Source organism: Phascolarctos cinereus, unplaced genomic scaffold (genome assembly GCF_003287225.1).
Source record: "Phascolarctos cinereus isolate Bilbo 61053 unplaced genomic scaffold, phaCin_HiC Scaffold_5;HRSCAF=322, whole genome shotgun sequence".
Lineage (NCBI taxonomy): Eukaryota > Metazoa > Chordata > Mammalia > Diprotodontia > Phascolarctidae > Phascolarctos > Phascolarctos cinereus.
This window is the reverse complement of record NW_027555958.1, coordinates 271,332,829-271,354,020: the sequence shown is the minus strand read 5'-3', so window position 1 is coordinate 271,354,020 and position 21,192 is coordinate 271,332,829.

Genomic DNA, 21,192 nt, shown 5'->3' with positions numbered 1-21,192 from the left:
CATTGAGTCTTGTATAGATGAGTAAGGGAGAAAATCTTCCAGATCGATGAATATCCTAGACTGAGCATGGAGAGTGATGGGTGTGCTAATAGACCAAGTCCCTCTGGGTGCCCGCCTGTGTATGTCTCTGTGTCTTATTGTGCACAAATAACACACACACACTCACACACAGGGATACATACATCTTGCCTTTTCTATATTGCCTATCTAATTGTGAGCACAAGAATGGACACGGAGGAGACTGGAGGGCTACCAAACCTCCTGTCTCTGTATTACTTGTACATTCCAAACACAGAATGTTAGAGAAGGAAGGGACCTTAGAAATGATAATTTAATACATTTCCAACCCCCCCCACCCCACTCCACATACAGGCTTTCTCTTTCTGTCTCCAACTATTTAGGAAGAGGAGGTCTTAAAGCATAGGCCAGGTTTACAGTTATTATTTTTCTACGCAAATTAATTAGGAAAAGCACTTTTACGGCCCCCCCAACTAGAAGACTGAAGAAGAAAAATGTGGATGGGAGAATCTTTTTTTTTTAAATTATTCTCTTTATGTTGGTCCCATTTCTGACCTTTCCCTGCTGTTAAAAAAAATATTGCCACATTTAATTTTTGTTACATTGAGATATAGAAAGGGGAGCCAGCATTTTGAAGTAATTTGATAAGCCATCAAGTAGCGAATCTGAAAGGTAGGCTGACTGCACAGGTATAGTTTCTTTATAACCTGAATTTACAATGAAAGCATTCTCCTTTATGGATATAATAGATTAGATTTCACAACTTAATTCACCAGAATGGCTCCGTTTAAGGGAGCTCCGGCTGATTTTATTATGCCAAGCCAAATTGGATGTTTGTGGTCTTAACAAAAAACGATTGTGACGTGAAGATATATAATTTTAAAAGTAAAATAAAGCAGGGACTCAACCCTCTCTTTTCCTCCCCCTTCCCTCTCCTCATCCTCCCCCCCCCCCAGTTTCGGAAACACTAATAATCTTTGTGATTGGCTAGGGAATTTGAACACCCTCTCTTCTAAGGAGGCAGGAAAGGAGTGTAGGAAGTGGAGGGATTGAGAGAACTTCCCTCTTTTATTAGCAAGGGCTCTGGGTCTTCTGGGGATTGGGGAACTAGCTATAACCAGTGCTCCTCCTCCTCCCCTTACTTGCTCCCCCGTGGGCTTCATTCCAGCCCAGTTGCAGGAAACTGTCCCAATGTATTTGGTTGAGGGTGAAAAGGGAAAAGAAAGATCTCCCTGATTTCTGCAGTCCAGCCTCTATTTCAGAGAGCAAGTTGAAAAGAAGAGAGTCTTTGTTGACCCTTGGAGGGGGAGCTAACGATTCAGTTATTTCACTTCCTAGCACCCCCTGTCTTGGACCCCTTCTTTCCTTTGGCAGCCTGATGGATTAAGGTTGTTAGGGGTAGACTGCCCCTCTTCCACCGGCTCCTTCCACTTCAAATTCGGCAGAAAGGGGCAAAGGAGTATTTTTCTTCACTTACGTTCCGAATGGAAACAGTGTTTTCTCAAGTCTCTCCCCAATCTTTAACCTCTGAACCCCCAATTACACACTTTCCAAGGCCAAAATCACCAGGATCCCAGTAATTCACATTTTCCCTTAGCTCCAATTTCCAAAACGGAGAGAGAAAATACAAGCCAGAGTCCTATCATTCCTTCTTTTCTTCAAAGGATACCTATTTATTAAGTGCTTGCTGTTTGAGGGATTGTAATCTCCGGATGGTTGCTCTTCTTCCCAAAAGGGAGGGGGAAGAGTGTTGGTGTCCGTGTAATACGCAAGGTGCCAGCTCTCTGGATATGCTGCAGTAGTCATGGCTGCTTACTGTGTACCTCCATCCCCATCCCTTCAAGGCACCGAAACTCTCATTCAATCCCGGAATAAGTATTAAACTGTACTACAAAAGAAGTAGCAGCTAGGCTAGAAAATACGACACTTGGTCCTTGCCCCCAAGGAGTTTATGCTCTAGAAGAAGCCGGTTGGCACTATGGGTGTATGCTGAAACCCCTAGGGTTTATACGCATATGGTTCTCCCCTATCTGTAAGGTCCTAGGTGTTTTTCCTGGTCACCAGCGCCCAGATGAATGCCTTTCCTTCTCATGTGGACTTGGACAGAATCCAACTAGGGATGGAACAGACAGCGGTGGAAGCAATAGGTGTGGGTCGGCTGACTAAGGCCCCAGTGCATAAAATACGAGGTCTTTTGGATTAGCTGTTTCTTTCGTATTTGTGCTGATACCCACGCAATCCTGTGTGCTCAGGGAGTTCTCTGGCACTTACAGAAATTCAGTCTGAAGGGGGAAAAGAGCCTGCAAGGTAAGGGGCTGGAGGCCACAGACCCCGGCAGAATCGTTGGGTTTTCGGAAGTCCGTATGTAGGAAACCAAACAAATCTCAAGGCGAAGGGAGGAGCAGTGACAATACAGAAAATGAGACAAGACCGGGGGCAAAGGAGAGGGCCCCGGTGCCTGGGCCTCTTCCCCCTCTCTTTCCTGCTCGCACCGAAGCACTTGGCTGTCGCTTCTCATTAAAGTAGTCCTCTGTTCTCCGGAGAGTGGCGGCTTCACCTCCCCTCTTTCTTCTCCCCCATCCCCCATTTCTTTGGTGCCTTGCTGCTGGCAGATTTAAACCTGGAAAGCCGGGGCGGGGGCGGAGACAAACCGAGGATATCTTCGTAGATTTAGAGCTGGAAGGGACTTTAGAAGTCATCTCGTTCAATGCCCTCCCCCCCCTTTTAACTAAGTACACTGAGGCTCAGAGAGGTTAATGGGCCACTATGATACAAGCAGTATGCTAAAGTCAGAATTCGAATTTAGGTCCTCCAAATCCAGGGGTCTTTCTATTGTACCTCCATCCCTGGCAATGTATGCATTCCTTCTGCCGACTCCCTTCACCTCACCCCCCCTCCCAATATCCCACATCCCATCCACCGCAGTCCCTTCCCGTTTTCTACCATAGTCTAGCTCCCGCCTCTGCGCCTCACCCTCACCCCCCCCCCATCCTCTAGGCTCTTATTTTCAGATCTCAGCTTCCTGCGATTCACTTGTAAACGGCTGCGACCCCAGCGAGTCTCCGGGATTGGAGCATCAAACTCCTCAGGGGCCTTCTGCACAATCCTATTCTTGAGGTTGCCTGGAAGGCTCTGGGGTGTGGGGGTGGGGACGAGAAAAGAGAGGGGGAGGGGATCATGTCTTCGTACCCTTTTCACAGCGCTCTCTCACTCTCTCTCTCTCTCTTCTCTCTCTCTCTCTCTCTCTCTCTCTCTCTCACTCTCTCTCTCTCTCTCTTTCCCCCACGTGGTCCTTCCGGTCCTCTTGGAGCCCATAGCTTCCAGAGTTTGGAGCTAGTGCTACAAAAGCATGAGTGTGAAAGAGCATGTAAGATTTTAAGTTGTTATGTTGGGGCTGAGCGAGAATGAGCGTGATTATGAATGTGTGTGTGTGTGTGTGTGTGTGTGTGTGTGTGTGTGTGTTAAATTAAACCCTCCGTGTTCCTGACCTTGTTTTTTCCTCAAGGCTGATAACGACAGCAGCTGTTTCTCCAGAATTGCTGCTGCTGGGTTTCTCATTTTTACCTTTGTTGTTGTTGTTGTTTCCACAGTCTGCTGGAAAAATACTCTGGTCTCAGAAAGTTTAACAATAGGCCTGGTGGATTTCTGGAGATACCTTACCTTGCTCTGGGTACTGGATGGGATGGGTCAAGGCCATTATCGTGCGAAGAAGGTCTTTTCATCCAATTCCCTCTCAGTCAACTTCTTTTTCTCCTTCCAATAGACTCTGGCAACTGGAAAGTTTCCTAAGTTCTCTTTTTGCCTTTAAATCTCGAACCCCATTCCCAATCCCTGCAGATGAAAAAAACATTTTTGCCCAGACTATTACCATAGGGCAGCATGTAAACCTCTCTGGGTCTGCCATCCTTTCCTTTTCCTCATCTTCTCTTTCATTCCTGGCTCTTCAGAACCCATGAGAAAAAACCAGCCTCTTCCTTCCAAATCTGCCCCAGCACTAGGAAGGTATCCATTCTTCCACAGATTACAAATGAACAGCTGTTCTCCATCCTTAGCAAGGATATGAGTCAACCCTCCCCCTTCTCTCACAGGTACAGATCTCCACTCCCCTTCCTCAGTGGGAAGTTGCTATCAGGTCTTGGAAAAGAGCTAAAGAAAAATCCTTACTGTTCTAGGAAGCTCCCCATGGATGGGAGGTAGACACTGCTAAACCTCTATTTTTGTTGTTATTGGTGGTGTGGTTTCATCCATCCCCCTGTTATTGGATTCAGTTATTCTCTACATTGTTAGGGGCAATCCCTCCTTGACGCTTCACCCCATCAGCACACAATTATGATTTCCCAAACAACCTATTTTGACCTCTCCTTTAGCAATCTCTCTACCTTCCCCCAATCCCAATAAACTATGCTGTTGTAGTTATGAAGCATCTCCCTCCCCTGGAATCCTCGTTTGGTTCTGGCATCAAAACTAGCCCAGAGTTGGTTAAAGATTAACCCTCTTAGTTCAATGGGGGAGAGGGGAGGGGGGATTCTGGGAGAAGGGGACACTAGAACACTGGAAAAAGTGCTGTACCAATGATCTCTCACATTCTGTCGTCCCCTGAAAGGGGAACAGGGTCTAGCAAAGAGGATTGAATCAGTGATCTTCTACATTCTGTCTTCGGGTACAGGGTTTGATCCTCTTCCATCCCTGACCCCATTCTTTAGTTTCCCAGATTCCAATTTCTCATTTCCCCATCTCCCACCTTCAACCCTAACCCCCTCAAGGAACTGAGACCCACTGAATCCTAAACTAGATGATCTAGAGAACAATGTGGCTATTCCATTGGGCTTTAGTCTCCACTAATTTTTTTACTTACTACCTCCCATAATTTTTTCTGGACCCTTACCTTCCTTATCCATAAAATGAGAGGAATCATTAGCACACTACCACACAACAGGTATATTGGAGATCCCAGGAAAACCAAGCCTGGAAGAAGGAAGGCCACTAAGAAATGTAGAAGTTTATTGGTTTCATCTATTTTTGGTGCCTGTTTTATTGACTGGGTTTCCCTATGGGTCCTGCAACTCTGTCCAGGTGATGGTCAGTTTCTATTCCCTACAGTTTGGGGGAGGGGAGGGAAAGAGCAGGGAGGCACAAGGGGGATTTCATTTTGCTCTGGCAAGTGCCACATCTGGGCTAGAATTTCCCATAGTTCTCAGGGGGCCCTGCAGAAACAATACCCCAACCTTCCTCAAATGTCACCTGACCCTCCTTAGAAAGGGGCCAGGATGGGGAAACAGAAAGTCTAGTGGCTTGCAGGAGATTAGAACTCATGAGTATTAGTGGACACACCCACTCTCACCACGTGATCTGAACCCCTAAATGGAACCGGCCTTTTTGTGCCAGCTCCGGGGCTTTGCTCCCTCCTGCCCCTATTAATCTACTGATCACTTCATACTAGTAGCCCAGATAGTAGATTCTCTTTACTTGTCTTCCAGGGCTTGCTTTATTGCTTCACTATTTAACCTTCCAGACTTCCCCCTTATATAAATATACCAGATAAATAGATTCCCTCTTTCTCATTCTCCTAATAGTGTCCATAAATTTATTTACATTTCTAATATGCCAGGTACTTTAACATGACACACTGCATCATCTGGCCTGTACTAAAGATAGGGATTGAACTTTAGTCTCCAAGCAATTAAGGCGGCTGGAACTGTACTTCATTAATGGTTGTTATGCAATAAAAACGATAAAAACTGCCTTTATTTGTGATATAAAAATGCAATTTGTTTTAATTTATATTTCTAAATACTTCTGAGTTTCGATGAGAGCCCTTCCAGGGCATTTGTCATTGGGGTGGGTGATTCACAGACAGTTTAGGATAGGGACCAGGAAATGGCAGCGTCTGGAAGGGAATCAGAAATAAGGTTCGATGGTGGGGCAGGGCAGAAATTGGGCAAAGAGTACATGAGAAAATTGAAAGGGAAAGGAAGAGGAGGAAGTAGAAGGGGGGAAAGGAATAACCTGGGTGGAAGTGCATAGTGAGTTTTGTCTGGTTAGGGATGAATATTCTTGACCACCTCTTTAAAAGCTGTCCACCTTTTTCCTTCCATGACGCTGTAAGAGAAACTGATTTTTTTAGTGAGACATCACCTTACGATATTCCTGGAATGTACAAGAAAGACTTCAAACAAACTAGCAAGTTGAGAAGGCAGAATAACATAACAGACAGGACAGTGGACTTGAAGTAAAGAAAACCTGGGTTCAATTCCCACCTCAGATACTTACTAGATGTATGATGTTGGGCTTCACTCTGTGCCTCAGTTTCCTCATCAGTAAAATGAGGAAGTTGAACTTAGGTAAAAACTTTCTGGAGATTAGCTTTGAGCTTAATATTTGAAGGAGGAAAGAGAGACACATGAATTAGCAACACAAGGAGAGAGGGAAAGTATTTGGGGAAAGAAGGACAAAGACGTCCATGATTAAGCCCAACTGGAAAGTCTTCCAACTCCAACTTCTCTTACACTTGGTATCTCTACTGTACACTTACGTTCTAATCTGAATAATAGGTCCACTCAAAATAGCATTTTAAAAGCTCTTATAGTGTATAAGGCAGTTAAAAAATAGTCCCTGTCTTCAAGGAGGTTATGTTTTACTGGTCAGGATACAACATGGAAAGAGATAAGAATATATATGATATTTGGAAAGGAAGGAGAGAGCTTCCCATAGGAAGTAACACATGAACTGAACTTGGAAGAAAGCTAAAAATTCTAAGAAGCAGAGGAGCAGGGCACTTACCCTCATTCCTAAATCAAGCAAAATGACCTTACCTTTGCTGAATGATAGACTTTTACCCTATCTTGTTAACTCTTCTGAATCTCATATGACTAATCATTAGATCATTTGACAAAACTCCTTTTAAATATTATTCTGTATATGGCTTTCATAGGTAGCATGTTATTTCTTAGCTAGACTCCTTACTTAACCCCATCATATCTGCCCTTGGAGGGGGAGGGGAATTTGAGATTGGGGAATAAACATCTTTTCCTAACCTTGCACAGAGCTGGGTGAAGAGGGTACTATTTGTCTTGTCCTCTTTCCAGATCGCCCCTAGTTTCAGACATCACTGGGTTTTCTCCAGATCACCCTAACACTGACTTCATTGCTGCTCCACAGGGCTCTCCAAGGATATTTAGACTCTCTTTTCCCCTCCAATGAATTTTCCTGCAGCCTCTCAGCTCCTTCCACTTTTCTTTTGGAAGCCTCAGCTTGCTGAGTTAATTGGCAAACTTTCCCAGAAGTAAACTTGAGTGATGGAAATTAATAATTTCCCTGGCTTTGTACTCATTACTAATCAAGCCGGCTGGGAGGACTAGGTCTCAGGGCGAGTCAGAGGACGCCTGAAAAGCCATTAGCAAGAAAGAGAAGATCTTCAGGGTGTAAGGGGGTTCCCCCATGCAATTTACCAGCTCTAGAAGTCACAGCCCTCGCTCTAAGCACAACAGTGTACAGGTGCAGAGATGATGGTGATGCTTTTAAAATGATTAGTAGCAATTATTACATATTGCACCAGTGAAGGAGTCAAGAGACCTGGGTTCTAATCCTGGCTGTGCTGTCACTAACTGGCTGTGTAACCTTGAACAAGTCCCATTGACCTCTCTGGCCGCCTTTCTGGCCTCCGTTTCTTCATCTCTAAATTGAGCGGGATAAAACTAGATGAATGAATGAATGAATGAAAGAGAATTTATTAAGCATCTTCTATGTGTAAGTTTAGATGATCTCCAAGGTCCCTTCCAGCTGGAACAATTTATGGTTCTTATGGAAGAACGCTTCCACAAATAGGGTAGGAAATCAAGGCAAGGTCAAGGCCAGAGACTTTGTGTAGAGGGGCTAGCAGTAGGGCTGAAGGCTTTAAAAATTGTTATAGCTGTCTTCGGGTTTTACATCACCTTTATTTCCAAATGCATCCCTGTCTGCCTCACAGAGAGCCATGCCTTGGAGACAGAGGGAGGGAAGGAGAGAGGGAAGAAAGTGGGAGAGAGAATGAGAGAGAGAGAGAGAGAGAAAGAGAGAGAGAGAGAGAGAGAGAGAGAGAGAGAGAGAGAGAGAGAGAGAGAGAGAGAGAGAGAGAGAGAGGCAGTTCATTCAACTAACCAACATATCAACTAAGTCTGACAGAACATGGCATATCCAAACTTCACAGAACAAATCCCTTTATTAAGGGGATTTGTTTTATGAACTTCAGGTTCAATCAAAGGGCCACACTTGAGGACCTAGAGGGCCACACGTGGCCTCCAGGCTACAGGTTCCCCATCCCTGCATGAATGTTCTACACCCATCATGCTCCACTTCAGCACAGGTGAGAGATCCATTTTTTCCTCCCTTTTTGAGGCCAAACTTAATCATTATAATAATACAGTTTTTTGGGGGGTCTTTTTGGTTCTTTTTGCATTATTTTGGTCATTCTACATATTGTTTATCTGGTTCTACTTACTTCACTTTGCATCTAATCATATAAGTTTTCCCATACTTCTCTGTATCTTCCTATTTACCATTTTTTACAATGCAATAATATCTTATTATATTCATGTTCCACAATTTCTTATTCTCCAATTGATGGCCATCTACTTTATTTCCAGTTGTTTGCTACTTACAAAAAGTATGCTATGAGTATTGGCTGGAGGCTTTTAAAAGCTAAAGAATTTCTTCTGTCCCTTCCCCACTCCTTGCTGAAAATTAAACCAGCAAGCATTTATTAAACTTCCACTGTGTGCAAGAAACACTGCTAGGTGCTGGGGATACAAAGACAAAAGTCTTGCCTTCCAGGAGCTTATATTCCACTGGTATGCAACAGGTACATAGATAAGTAAATGCAAAGTATGTACAAAGTAGGTTGGTGTAAGGGGCAGCTAGGTGGCACAGTAGATAGAGCTCTGGCCTTGGAGTCAGGAGCACCCAAGTTTAAATTTGGCCTCAGACACTTGACACTTACTAGCTGTGTGACCCTGGGCAAGTCAGTTAACCCCGATTGCCTCACCAAAAAGCAAAAAAAAAAAAGTAGGTTGGTATGGACAGCTGGGGCAAGGAGAGAAGCACCAGCAACTTGGGGGATCAAGAAAGATCTTGTGCTTTGTCACAAAGAGATAGTGAAATATGGAGGAAAGATGCAGATAATAATAGCAACTACCTCCCAGGTTTATTGTGAGCATCAAATAAGAAAATATTTATAAAGCACTTTGTAACTTACTCTCCTCTATAAATGCTAGCTGTAATAACAATAATAATGATACTAATCATTATTATTATTACCATCTCATGAATGAATGTAATGTAAATTTAGGGGGGATCCTTCTTCTCCCCCCAACAAATATGCTCAGAATTGCCCTTAGTTCCTATAAACCTAGTAGGGAGCTTTAGGGCTATTCATACAAACAAACAAACACACACACACACACACACACACACGAAGACAAAATTTTCTATAAAACATATTATATGAAAGAAAGGCTTTGTGTAATAGATAATACCCAGGTTGTGCTTCTAACACAGCTAGGTACTACAAGAGTCAGAGGTGAGGAAGGAGAGCATTTTGGTCTTGTAGAATGGAAATTGGTTAGGGTAAGTTCTATCATTCTGTGATTTTTAAGAGTTTGTGGTATACAGAGTAGTGATTAGAATTATTAATAAAGTTGGGAAGGGCATGGCAGGCCACAAAGATGACAAAAGGAGTGAATACAGAACCAGGTCTATTAGGAACAAACACCTAAAAATCTATAGTTGATCAATTGATATTCAGTGAATGCCAACTAACTCTAAGCAATACTACTATGAACATACACCATCTATTTGAATGAAATTGAAGAGCATTTCTGATGTCCTATCATTGACTAGGACACCTAGATGAACACATTCAGAAGATATTTGGAAATGTAGGACTGGAGAGATTGGTGCTGGAGGTACAGACAAATTCAGGAGTTATCGGGACAGAAGATAAAGCAATAGCAATGGTTGATGGGAGACTGCCTTAGGATGGAGTAGATTTCTGTGATCTGAGATCTGTGAATGAAGGGTAGATGGCCACTTGTTTGGAGATGCTGTATAGCAATGATTTCAAATTCAAAAGATATGGGGGTTACTGATCTGCATATAGGAATCCTTGTGGGCTACATTTTGACTTAGTTCCAAAATGTAATGTTATCTATGTTATGTTGTATTTTTATTTATTTTGTTAAATATTTCCCAATTAGGGGCAGCTAGGTGGTAAAGTGGATAGAGCACAGGCCCTGGAGTCAGGAGGACCTGAGTTCAAATTTGGCCTCAGATACATAACACTCACTGGGTATGTGACTCTGGGCAAAAGTCACTTAATCCCAATTGCCTCATAAAAACAAAACAAAACAAAAAATGCTTCTTGGAGTCAGGAGGACCTGAGTTCAAATCCAGCCTCAGACACTTGCCACTAGCTGTGTGACCCTGGGCAAGTCACTTAATCCCGGTTGCCTGGCCCCCCCCACCAAAAAAAACTTTAAAAATATTTCCTAATTACATTTTCATCTGATTCCAGCACACTTGAGAGTGTTGCAGGCCCCATGCATGTCTGATACAAATTCTTGTCCAGTTATTGATTGGACTAGATATTCTCTGAGGTCCTTCCGAAAGTGACATTTTGCGATATAGTGATTTCTGTGTTCAAATTCCTCAAGAAATTCAGACATCCACCAGATTGACTATCTCCACTCACATTCCCATCTTCTGATGTTCTGTTTGAAGAAAAGATGATTTTTCCTTCTAAATGAAGGAGAGGATTCTTCAGTACAATAGATTTTGGTATTGCTGTCTTGGGTTTTTATCCAGGCACAGAACATGATCGACTCTAGGGAACTTTTCTCCGGGATGTTCAGTATCAGACTCTCACTTTGCCTGTATCCAGTCTTGTATCATCTCTAGTTTCTGTCTCTAAGGAGTTCTGCATGTGATAGACCCTGCCTGATTTGTTTCCTCAATTTCAAGGAGGTGGGTCAAGTGGTGGAAACTGAGGCACAGAGCAAAAAACATACTCAACATCACTTAGTAATCAGGGAAGCGGAGAAAGGACTATTGCTTTGCTTCTTTGGTTTCTTAGAACTATAATGTTAAATTATCCTTTTGTTGTCTTCTATGTTAAGTGTCTCAATTCTTTGTTATAAGGCATGGCTCTCTGAGAGGGGGGAGAGGCATATGGGGGGAGGAATTAGATGATGTAAAAATAAAATTAATACATACCAAGTTGTTCATCCTTTGTTTTTGAAGAGGATCAATGACATCATGGTGATGTCTTGACTTGTATGTTTTCTCTGACCTCATTTTCCAGACTAAGGTCAACTCCATCTCCCCCTCAGAGTCCTAGGGGTAACCCTGAGAGGTTACAGTATCTCTCTTCTCTACTGCCATCAGCTAAATCTCCCACTCTAGGCATGTTCCACTCATTGGTAGCTGCCAGTGACTAGCACCCCAGTTCCATTTAAGAACTTAATATCACTTAGCTTTCACAAAGAAATACTTTGAAGATATAGCAAATGCGAACATTTTTCTCTAACACTTTCAGAGTATACTTCCCCTTATACCACCTCAGTCCCTTGAGGAGAGTGGATTAAGACTGAGCACAGTTTCTACATAGCACTGGTCCCATCTAATTCATGTTGAAATCACTTCCAGACTAAAACTGCTGGGTCCTATAGGAGCTCCTCAGGGAATTGATTCTGGGCTTGCTGCAAAACCTGGCATGGACTCCCTCTTGGTTACTCTCTTAAGTCTTGGAAACTCACAAGGTCACAGACACCAAACCCTTCACTTAAAACTAAAGAACAAATACCTACAGAGGCAAAAAAAAAAGTCCCAAAGTCAGTATTCATAAGGCTTCATGTTGGCCTGGATGGGAGAGGGCCCAAGGCTTCTTCTCTTACAGCTTTGTTCCTTAACAAGAGGAAAAGTCCAACCAAGAGAGAGGCTGGAACTAACTAGGGCCTTTGCAAAGTATCCCCAGTTCTGGTTGGCAGCCCATCAAAGAAGCTACCATTCACCATGTGGTTAGCAGACCTGAACCAGTTACAGGATGGCTATTTACAGTCCAAAGTCTCTCTGAGGATCTTCCATTATGTGCCATAAGGACTTTCTCAGAAGAAGGCTCCTGGCCTTTTCCACTGGAGGAATTAATCAGCTGAGCCTATGGGTGCATTCTACTCATCAACTCAGGCTTATAAGGATTGGGCTTCTTGTCTCATCCCTAGTTACATACATATACACATACATACATACATGTGTATATACACATGTATGTATGTGTATATGTATATATATATAAACATATATATAGATGTGTTCTCATTCTCAGATGAAAATATTATATATGTGAAATACATATGTAATGCATATAAAATATTGTGTGTGTGTGTGTGTGTGTGTGTGTGTGTGTGTGTGTATTAGTGTTCCCATTCTTGGGGAGAAGTCTCCACCTTAAATGGAACACTGGCATTATAATTTTTTTTTTATTGCGAGGCAATTGGGGTTAAGTGACTTGCCTAGAGTCACACAGCTAGTAAGTGTTATGTATCTGAGGTTGGATTTGAACTCAGGTCCTCCTGACTCCCCACTGCACCACCTAGCTGCCCCCATCATCTAAAAAGCAGAGAATTTTGCAACCACAGAATGTTAGAGCTGGAAGGTACCTCAGAGATCATCTAGTTCAATGTTAGGGCAGCTAGGTGGGGCAGTGAATAGAGTGCCTGGAGTCAGGAAGACCTGAGTTCAAATCCAACCTCAGATGCTGTATGACCCTAGGCAAGTCACTTAACCTTATTTGCCTCAGTTTCCTCAAGTATAAAATGAGCTGGAGAAGGCAATGGAAAACCACTCCAGTACCTTTGCCAAGAAAACCCCAAAAGAAGTCATGAGGAGTGAGACACAGTAAGAAGTTTATATTGCTGCAGAGGAAACCCAAACTCAGAAAACTCAAGTGATTTGCCTAACAGAACCAGGACAAGAACTCAATCCAGTATGCATTGGGAGCCAAAGGGAATGGACAAATCCTCCTGAACTGATGTGGTGATGATATTAGTTGGAGGATGAAGGCAGAGAGAAAGATTTGGGAGCTAATTGCATGTGTATAGGAGCTGCAGATTTTTAGTATCACTGTCTGTGGCTTTCTAATTTGCTGCTCAGTTTTCTATAGCAGCGAGCCTTCTCTGATCCACCTTGTCCCAGGGTACGATGAGTCTGAGAGATCCTTAGACTTTTCAATAGAGAGGCACTATGGTGTAAGGGATAGAGGGCTAAACTTAGAGGCATTGGGCAGGTAGTTAGTGCTATAGTGCGTAAGCACCAAGCCTGGAGTCAGGAAGACTCCTCTTTGTGAGTTCAAATCTGGCCTCAGACACTTACTAGCTGTGTGACCCTGGGCAAGTCACTTCACCCTGTTTGCCTCAGTTTCCTCAATCTGTTAAATGAGCTGGAGAAGGAAATGGCAAACCACTCTAGCATATCTTTGCCAAGAAAACCCCAAATAGGGCAGCTAGGTGGTGCAGTGGAAAAAGCACCGGCCCTGAAGTCAGGAGGACCTGAGTTCAAATCCAGCCTCAGATCAAACACTTGACACTTACTAGCTGTGTGACCCTGGGCAAGTCACTTAAGCTCTTGGTACCCCAGGCAAAGCTCTAAGACTGTAAGTTATAAATGAACTGCTTTTCTGTATCCTTGAAATGGATTTTACACACTGGGAGTTCCCTACAACAGTGAAATCACAGGTCCAGACCCAAAAAGTAGGATTTTCAGTGTGTCAGTGAGAGATTGATATACTGTCAATCACTTAAATTCAGCCTATTCCAGTTAATGGTGACTACTAATTTTCCCACCTCAATGAAGTTGCTCCAGATACTTGGGCCAAAAAGTAAAGAATTTTTAAAATGTCCGGATGTTACTATGCCAAAACGTTTCATCATCACCGTCTTCATTATTGTCATCATTATCATCATCACGCTGCCTGTAATTCACAGGGCTTTAAGATTTAAAAATCACTTCACATGTATCAGAAGGACTATCACATTATATTCAAATTTTTCTGAGCCTAATATAATAATCTTCCATGGTTGGGGTAGATTATAGGATCACAGATTTGGAACTACAAGGGACCTTAAAGGCCAAACTCCTCCTTTCCCAGATGAGATGTAACTGGCTCAAAGACACTAAACTAGCCAGCAACAAAATTAGTATAATTTTATTTGGCCAATCTTATCTTTCCCAAGTTCCAATGAGGCTTTTTTTTAGGGCAACTTTTTAAAAATTATTAAAAATTTTTTTGCTTAGGCAATTGGGGTTAAGTGACTTGCCCAGGGTTACACAGCTAGTTAGTATCATGTGTCTGAGGCCGGATTTGAACACAGGTCTTCCTGATTCCAGGGCCAGTGCTCTATCCACTGTGACACCTACCTGCCCCTCTAGGACAACTTTTGTATCCCATTGTCAAAATCAAATTTCTCTCTACCATTGAGAAGTTGTATGTACTGAGAGGCACCATGATCTGTAGGGAAAGTACTTTACTTGGGGTCAGGTAAGACCTGGGACCAAATCCTACCTCTGAAACTTAGTGGCTATGAGACCATGAGAAAAAGTCATTTAACTGCCTCAATTTCCTTATCTGAAAGTAGAGATGATATTTCTATTTTCCCTTATATTCTCCCTATTATCTCTATCTCTACATTCCCTCATATCTCTATTATCCCTCATAAGACTGTTGAAATAGGTACACTAATGCAATCTTGGTGGTACTGTGAATTGGTCCAACCATTCTGGAAAGCAACTTGGAACTGTTGCCCCCAAAGTTCCTAAAACATGCATACCCTTTGACCCAGCTAGGCCACAACTAAGTCTATTTGTTGTTTAGTCGTTTCAGTCATGTTCTTTTTGTAACACCATTTGGGGTTTTCTTGGCAAACTACTGGAGTGGTTTGCCATTTCCTTCTCCAGCTCATTTGACAGATGAGGAAACTGAGGCAAACGGGGGAAGGGACTTGCCCAGAGTCGCACAGCTAGTAAGTGTCTGAGGCTAGATTTGTACTCTGCAGGATGAATCTTTCTGACTCTAGGCCTGGCACTCTTTCCACTGTATCACCTAGCTGAAAAGAAGTCAAAGAAAGAGGGAAAGAATTTATCTATGTGTACAAAAACATTTGTAGCAACTTTTTTGAAAGTAGCCCCAACCCTGGAAACTAAGGGGGTGTTCTTCTGTCGTGGAATGACTAAGCTAAGGATGATATTTGAATGTAATGGAATATTATTGTGCTGTAAGAAATGATGAAACGGACAGTTTCAGAGGAAAGTGGGAAGACCAGGAAGAAAGCAGAGTTAGGTAAGTGATCAGAACTAGGAAACAATTCACACAGTGATAAAAACACCATAGAGAAAAATAACTTTGAAAGACTTTAGAATTCCAGTCAGCACAACAATAAACCCCAACTTCAAAAGAATGAATATGAAAAACACTACTTAAGTAGCCAGAGAAGTACAGAGAGACATACATATTCAGACACTGCCAATGTGGGAATTTGTGTGGCCAGACTGTGTATTGAGGGTTTTATTTGTCTCTCCCTCCCCACCCCAGCTTTTTTTTTTTTTATGGTGGTGGGAACATTGGGAGAGACAGATTAATTAAAAAAAAAACAACAAAAAAGGATATTTATACTCTGATATGCCACATTTATTTCAATATAATTTATTGCTATGGAGTGGTGTTGCTCTGAATTAAAACTCAGACATAGAATGAACCATATTGCCAAAATACAAGGGTGAAAATACACGTCATCATTTTGCTACTAAAAAAAAGTATTTCAATGCACTGCCTTCATGGGGTAAGACTGCTATTGATAGTAGGGAATGAATGGGGAGTATTTATTGGAAAAAAAATGTGAGTGCACAGAATTTAAAGTGAATATCATTTGTATTCTGAAATCATTGTATTGCTAAGACATATGCTATGTAATAAAATGAAATAAACAGAAAGAAATAAAATAAAAGATCAAATGTAGTCGTCCTGAACTACAGGGGTTCCTAAATTATCTTTATTCTGTTCTATGTATTTGGAATCATGCCAGAAATTTCTTGGGCGTATAGTGGGATGGTAATATTACCTAGCATTCATTTAAGGGTAATAGTAGGAAAAGTAAGTTACTTACTATCTGACAGTCACTTAACCTCTGACTGCCTCAGTCTCCTCATCTGTAAAACGGAGATAATAATAGCACTTACCTCTTGTGGTTGTCATGAGGATCAAATGAGATAATATTTATAAAGTACATTGCAAACCTTAAAGCACTATATAAATTCTAATTCTAATTATTATTTTCATTAACATGTGCTTTTAAGAGTACATCCACGTGGCAAATTCAGGAAGACATCTTGAGTTCAAATCTGGCCTGATATACTTCTAGCCACGAGACCCTGAACAAGTCATTTAACCCTTTTTGCCTCAGTTTCCTCATCTGTAAAATGAGCTGGAGAAGGAAATGGCAAACCACTCTATTATCTTTGCCAAGAAAACCCCAAATGGGTTCACAAAGAGTCGGGCATGACTGAAAAACAACTGAACAACAGCAACACTATTATCTTTTTTGTATCTTTTTTGAATGATACGTCAAAACCCAGCTAAAATAGCAAGTGAGTGGACTTGGCAATACATGTGCTCTGTGGTTGTCTGCTTTTTAAAAAATGAGATTACCTCAAAAAAAGAGCTATCTCTTTATACTCAGAAACTCATACTAAGTGGCAGGAGAAACGGAGTTAAAATCAGAAAGCGCTAGATTCTTGTCTGGTTTTTCCACTTACTAGTTGTGTGACCTTGGATAAGTCACTTAACTTCTCTAACTCTTTGCTTTCTCATCTGTAAAATGGGGTACTCCTTTTCTCATAGGGTTGTGATGAGTATAGAGCATTACAGGCTGCAACGTAAAGCATTGTAAACATAGGCTCTCATTATTGTTCTACCATCTTACTCAAAGGATGTCACACCTGTGCCTGCTCTTTGTCTTGTACATTTTGCCGAATATTGTTAATGTGCTTTAACCTCTTTTTATTTCATTGACCCATTTCTCAAACATACTTCAGTTTGTGACCCACTCCTGGCTTGACACCCTTTCCTTCCTGGCAGAGCCAGGTGTCAAGGGCCCTCAGACATCAGAAAAGTTAGAACTCAGTGGGCTGTTCTGAAGGTACTGGCTGTCCTGCCGCTCTAAGATCCTGGGAGTACTCAGTAGATCTGGTCTTTCTTGAGCTCTTCTGGCCTTTGGAGTTTTGGTCTGGAGCTGAATGAACACTTCCCCTGAACATTGTCCCTACCTCTCACCCCACTCCCCACACTACCATGGCAGCTGTGGACTTTTCCTGACTGGGACAGTGGGGTGTGTGCCCAGAAAGGGATCAGTCTTGTGACCTAAGTCCTCAAAAACTCTCACCTTCCTGGGAAGTTGACCAGCATGCTTTAGGAAGGTGACCTCACTCAGAAGAGTAGTCCCAGACTCTTTCTTTTTCTTCCAAGCCAAGGAATAGTTATGTGATTGTGAGGGTATAGACATTGCACTCTATAGAGAACATGTGCATTTGGCAAGGTGGCATAGTCAAGAACCCAAGTACATCCACTTTCTTGAGAAGAACCACAAAGCAGACACTTACTTGCCCAAGGTCCTGGACTATGCCTACCATGAAGGATGAAGTGTCTTGGCTTGAGCTTCCAGTTTGGGGCCCAGAGAAAAAATTCTGTACGTGAAAAAGAATAATTTACTCTTTCCCAGAATCTTAATTTCAGAGGGGCAGGGTAGGTGGGAGGGAGAAGTTGAAGTTTAGACCCAGGAAAGTTTTTCTGGTGTGTGGTGTGTGTGTGTGTGTGTGTGTGTGTGTGTACGCTCGCACGTGTTTAGGGCAAGGAATGCCCTTAAGCAAAGGATGGGCTTGGGGAGGCGAGCAGTAACAATGATCTGAATGATCAGAAAAATTCTTCATGGTGACCTCCTTAGCATGAAGTTACTTTGCCACACCTTTTTCAGGAAAGCCATCTTATGCTGTTTATAATTCAGCTAGTTTATTACCCTGCCTCTGCACAATGGGCCCCTGATAAATCAGAACTATAAACAAACACAACTCATATCTATCTCATCACAACAGAAACCTTACAGAACAACAAAAAAATTTGCAAGCCCCAACCGATGATCCATTTATCCAAGAACATCTGAAACAAAATAACAAAATTTCAGTGTCAAAAAGATACCAATGATTCCATGGAGCTGGAAGAAAGCTATAATACTACTACAACTACTACTACTACTACTACTACTACTACTACTACTACTACTACTACTACTACTACTACTACTACTACTACTACTACTACTATTACTATCTAACATTTATATAGCACTTTAAGGTTTACAAATATTATCTTATTTCATCCTCACAAAAACCTTAGGAGGAAAATACTATTATTACTTCGATTTTACAGATGAAGAAGTCGAGGCAGATAGAAGGTAAATGATTTACTAGTCATTTACATACATCCAAAGCTAGTAACTGAGTCCTGTGTTCTGTGCTCTTTGCACTGTGTCACCTAACAGCCTAGGAATCAAAAGGGATGAACAGCTCATGATACCAGTGTTAATTTTGAAATCAGTTCCAGCTAATGATGTTTCAAAGACCTGAGATCTTTTGGACATGGGAGCTCCTTCCAACAAAGGTCCCATCTCATCCATGCCTGCCCATCATCTTGTTCACACTTTCCTCCACTGTAAGTTCCTCCAATAGAATGTAAACTCCTGGAGAACAGAGACGTTGCTTAGCCCAGTGCCTAGCACATAATCAATGCTTGTTGAAATAAATTGAATCAGATGGTTCTCATCAATGTGGGTACTCCCTGCTGGTCACAACCCACCTGTTCCTCTCATCCTAGAGGACTCTTGTTACATCCTAGTGTAATTCCTACAGAAGGAGTTCATGCAACATACGGGAGACCTTTCTCTAGCTGTGTTGACTGCCTGCTGACCTCTAGTTAGTTACTCTCTCTGTCACTGCATGACAGGGCCACCTTGTCCAGTCGTACTATTTCTCTGATGACCCACTTTATTCAACTTCTTATGCAGTTGGTAATGCATCACAGTCTGGTCACACCTACTCTGAGTCCTCCATTATCATTTGGATGACCCTTAACTTTAATCCTTCACAGACTATGCCATTCTATGACTCATCGATATCTAGCATCAGTTCCATTCACCTAACATTTATTCAAATCAACTCAATTTAACACACATTTAGTAAATGTCTTCTCTGTACAGAGCTCTATGCTAAGTGTCAGGAGAGACACAAAGATGAATAAGTCCCCCTCCCTCAAAGAACTTAGAGTCAATTAAAAAGAATAGGATAAATACTCAGATAACTGCAATACAAAATGGAACATAAGTGCGTGAGAGATACAAAGCACTTGTGAGAATCCCAAGGAATGAAATATTATTTGTTTCTGTTCTACCCAGCTCCACCTCCTCCCAGCTGCTCCCATCCTGAGGGGTGGGAGCTAGTTGTGGTCAGTACTCATTGAGGCAGCTGTCCCCATCTTATCCACTGACCATACCCAGACCAGGAAATTAAGGGGTAGGGGTTCTGATGGCAGTGACAGGTCATACAGCTGGGATTATGCTACTAATGGCCCTCTGGGCCTGTGCCCTACTGAATGGTAGTGTCCTTTCCCCAGCTTAGACCCAAAGTACACCAGCCCTCACAGCCTGTCACAGTGCCTAAAATACAAGGTTGTTTCGAGGCCATGCCTGTAGTAAGCAAAAGCATCAGAAGAGTAGGATTCAAATCTGGGTCTTCTTGATGCAAACTCTGGCTCTCTATCTATTACATCACTGCTGCCCCTTTCAAAAATCTCAATTCCAGACCACCTGGGTAGATTCTAAGGAGCAGAAACTCTAGCCTCCTCCCTGGAACATGGCCAGTTTTTCCTGTTTCCCCACCTATAGGATCCTAGCTGGAAGCTCTCCTAAGAGCTTAGTGCCTACCTTTCCCTGGGCCCTAGCAAGAAGAGCTCCTGGCTAAGTGATCCAGGTTCTCAGTTCCAGATCCGCTAATGGCTTGCTATGTAATTTGGGGCAAGTCACATAATTTTTCTGAGGTTCAGCTTCCTTATTTGGAAAGTGGGGAAATTCCCATCTGTCCATCTCTCAAAAGGATATTGATGATGAAAATAATACATGCAAAAGTGCTGTGAGGCCTTACACAAGAAGAAATGATATTCTTAATAAGAACTGGAGGAGTGCTTAGAGATTCCTAATGTTCTCAGAAAGTTCTTTGCTAGGAGAAGCATGGGGCAGGGGAAGGGGGTTTGGATTTGAAGTCAGAAGACCTTGATTTGAGACCTGGCTCTGACACATGCTTAACTGTGTGACCTTGGACAGGCATCCTATAAATGTCAATTATTATATATTATAACTCATCCTAAAGACCACATTGTACATACCCCTAGCCTTGTACTCCTTGGCCTTTGGCCAAAGCAATAAAATCCTGACTGGTATTTTGCCAGTGGGATAGAAAACACTCCTCTTTCCTGGACCCTGATACTATCAGAGTCAGACTACAGGAGTCAGACTATGGGAGTCAGACAACTTGGGTTCAAATCCTGGCTAGGCCCTTTATTCCCTGAGGGACCTTGGGAAAATCACTTCATCTTCTCGGACCTTGGTTTCCTTCTCTGTAAAATGGAGGGAGTTGAATTAGATGGCCCCTTATAGTTCTAGAGCCATGATCCTGTAACTAACTTGAATCCCTCTTGGTATGATTTTAGACATGATAACATGATGTATCCAAATAAGTATGTACATTCACACACACATGTACACACATGCATGTGCATGTATACACATGTACATAGCTGTCGATATATGCACGTGTATATGTATACATGTGTCTAGGTGTGTATGTGTATATATACGTTGGGTACATTTGTACAGATGTGTGTATATGTATATGTGTGCATAGTGCATATGTGTGTATATGTGTACATGTGTATAGATGTGCATATATATGCACTGGGTACATATGTGTACACATGCATGTACATGTATAGTAAGCATGTGTGCACATTATTATGTACATGCATGTACATGTAATGTGCACATGTGTGCAGGT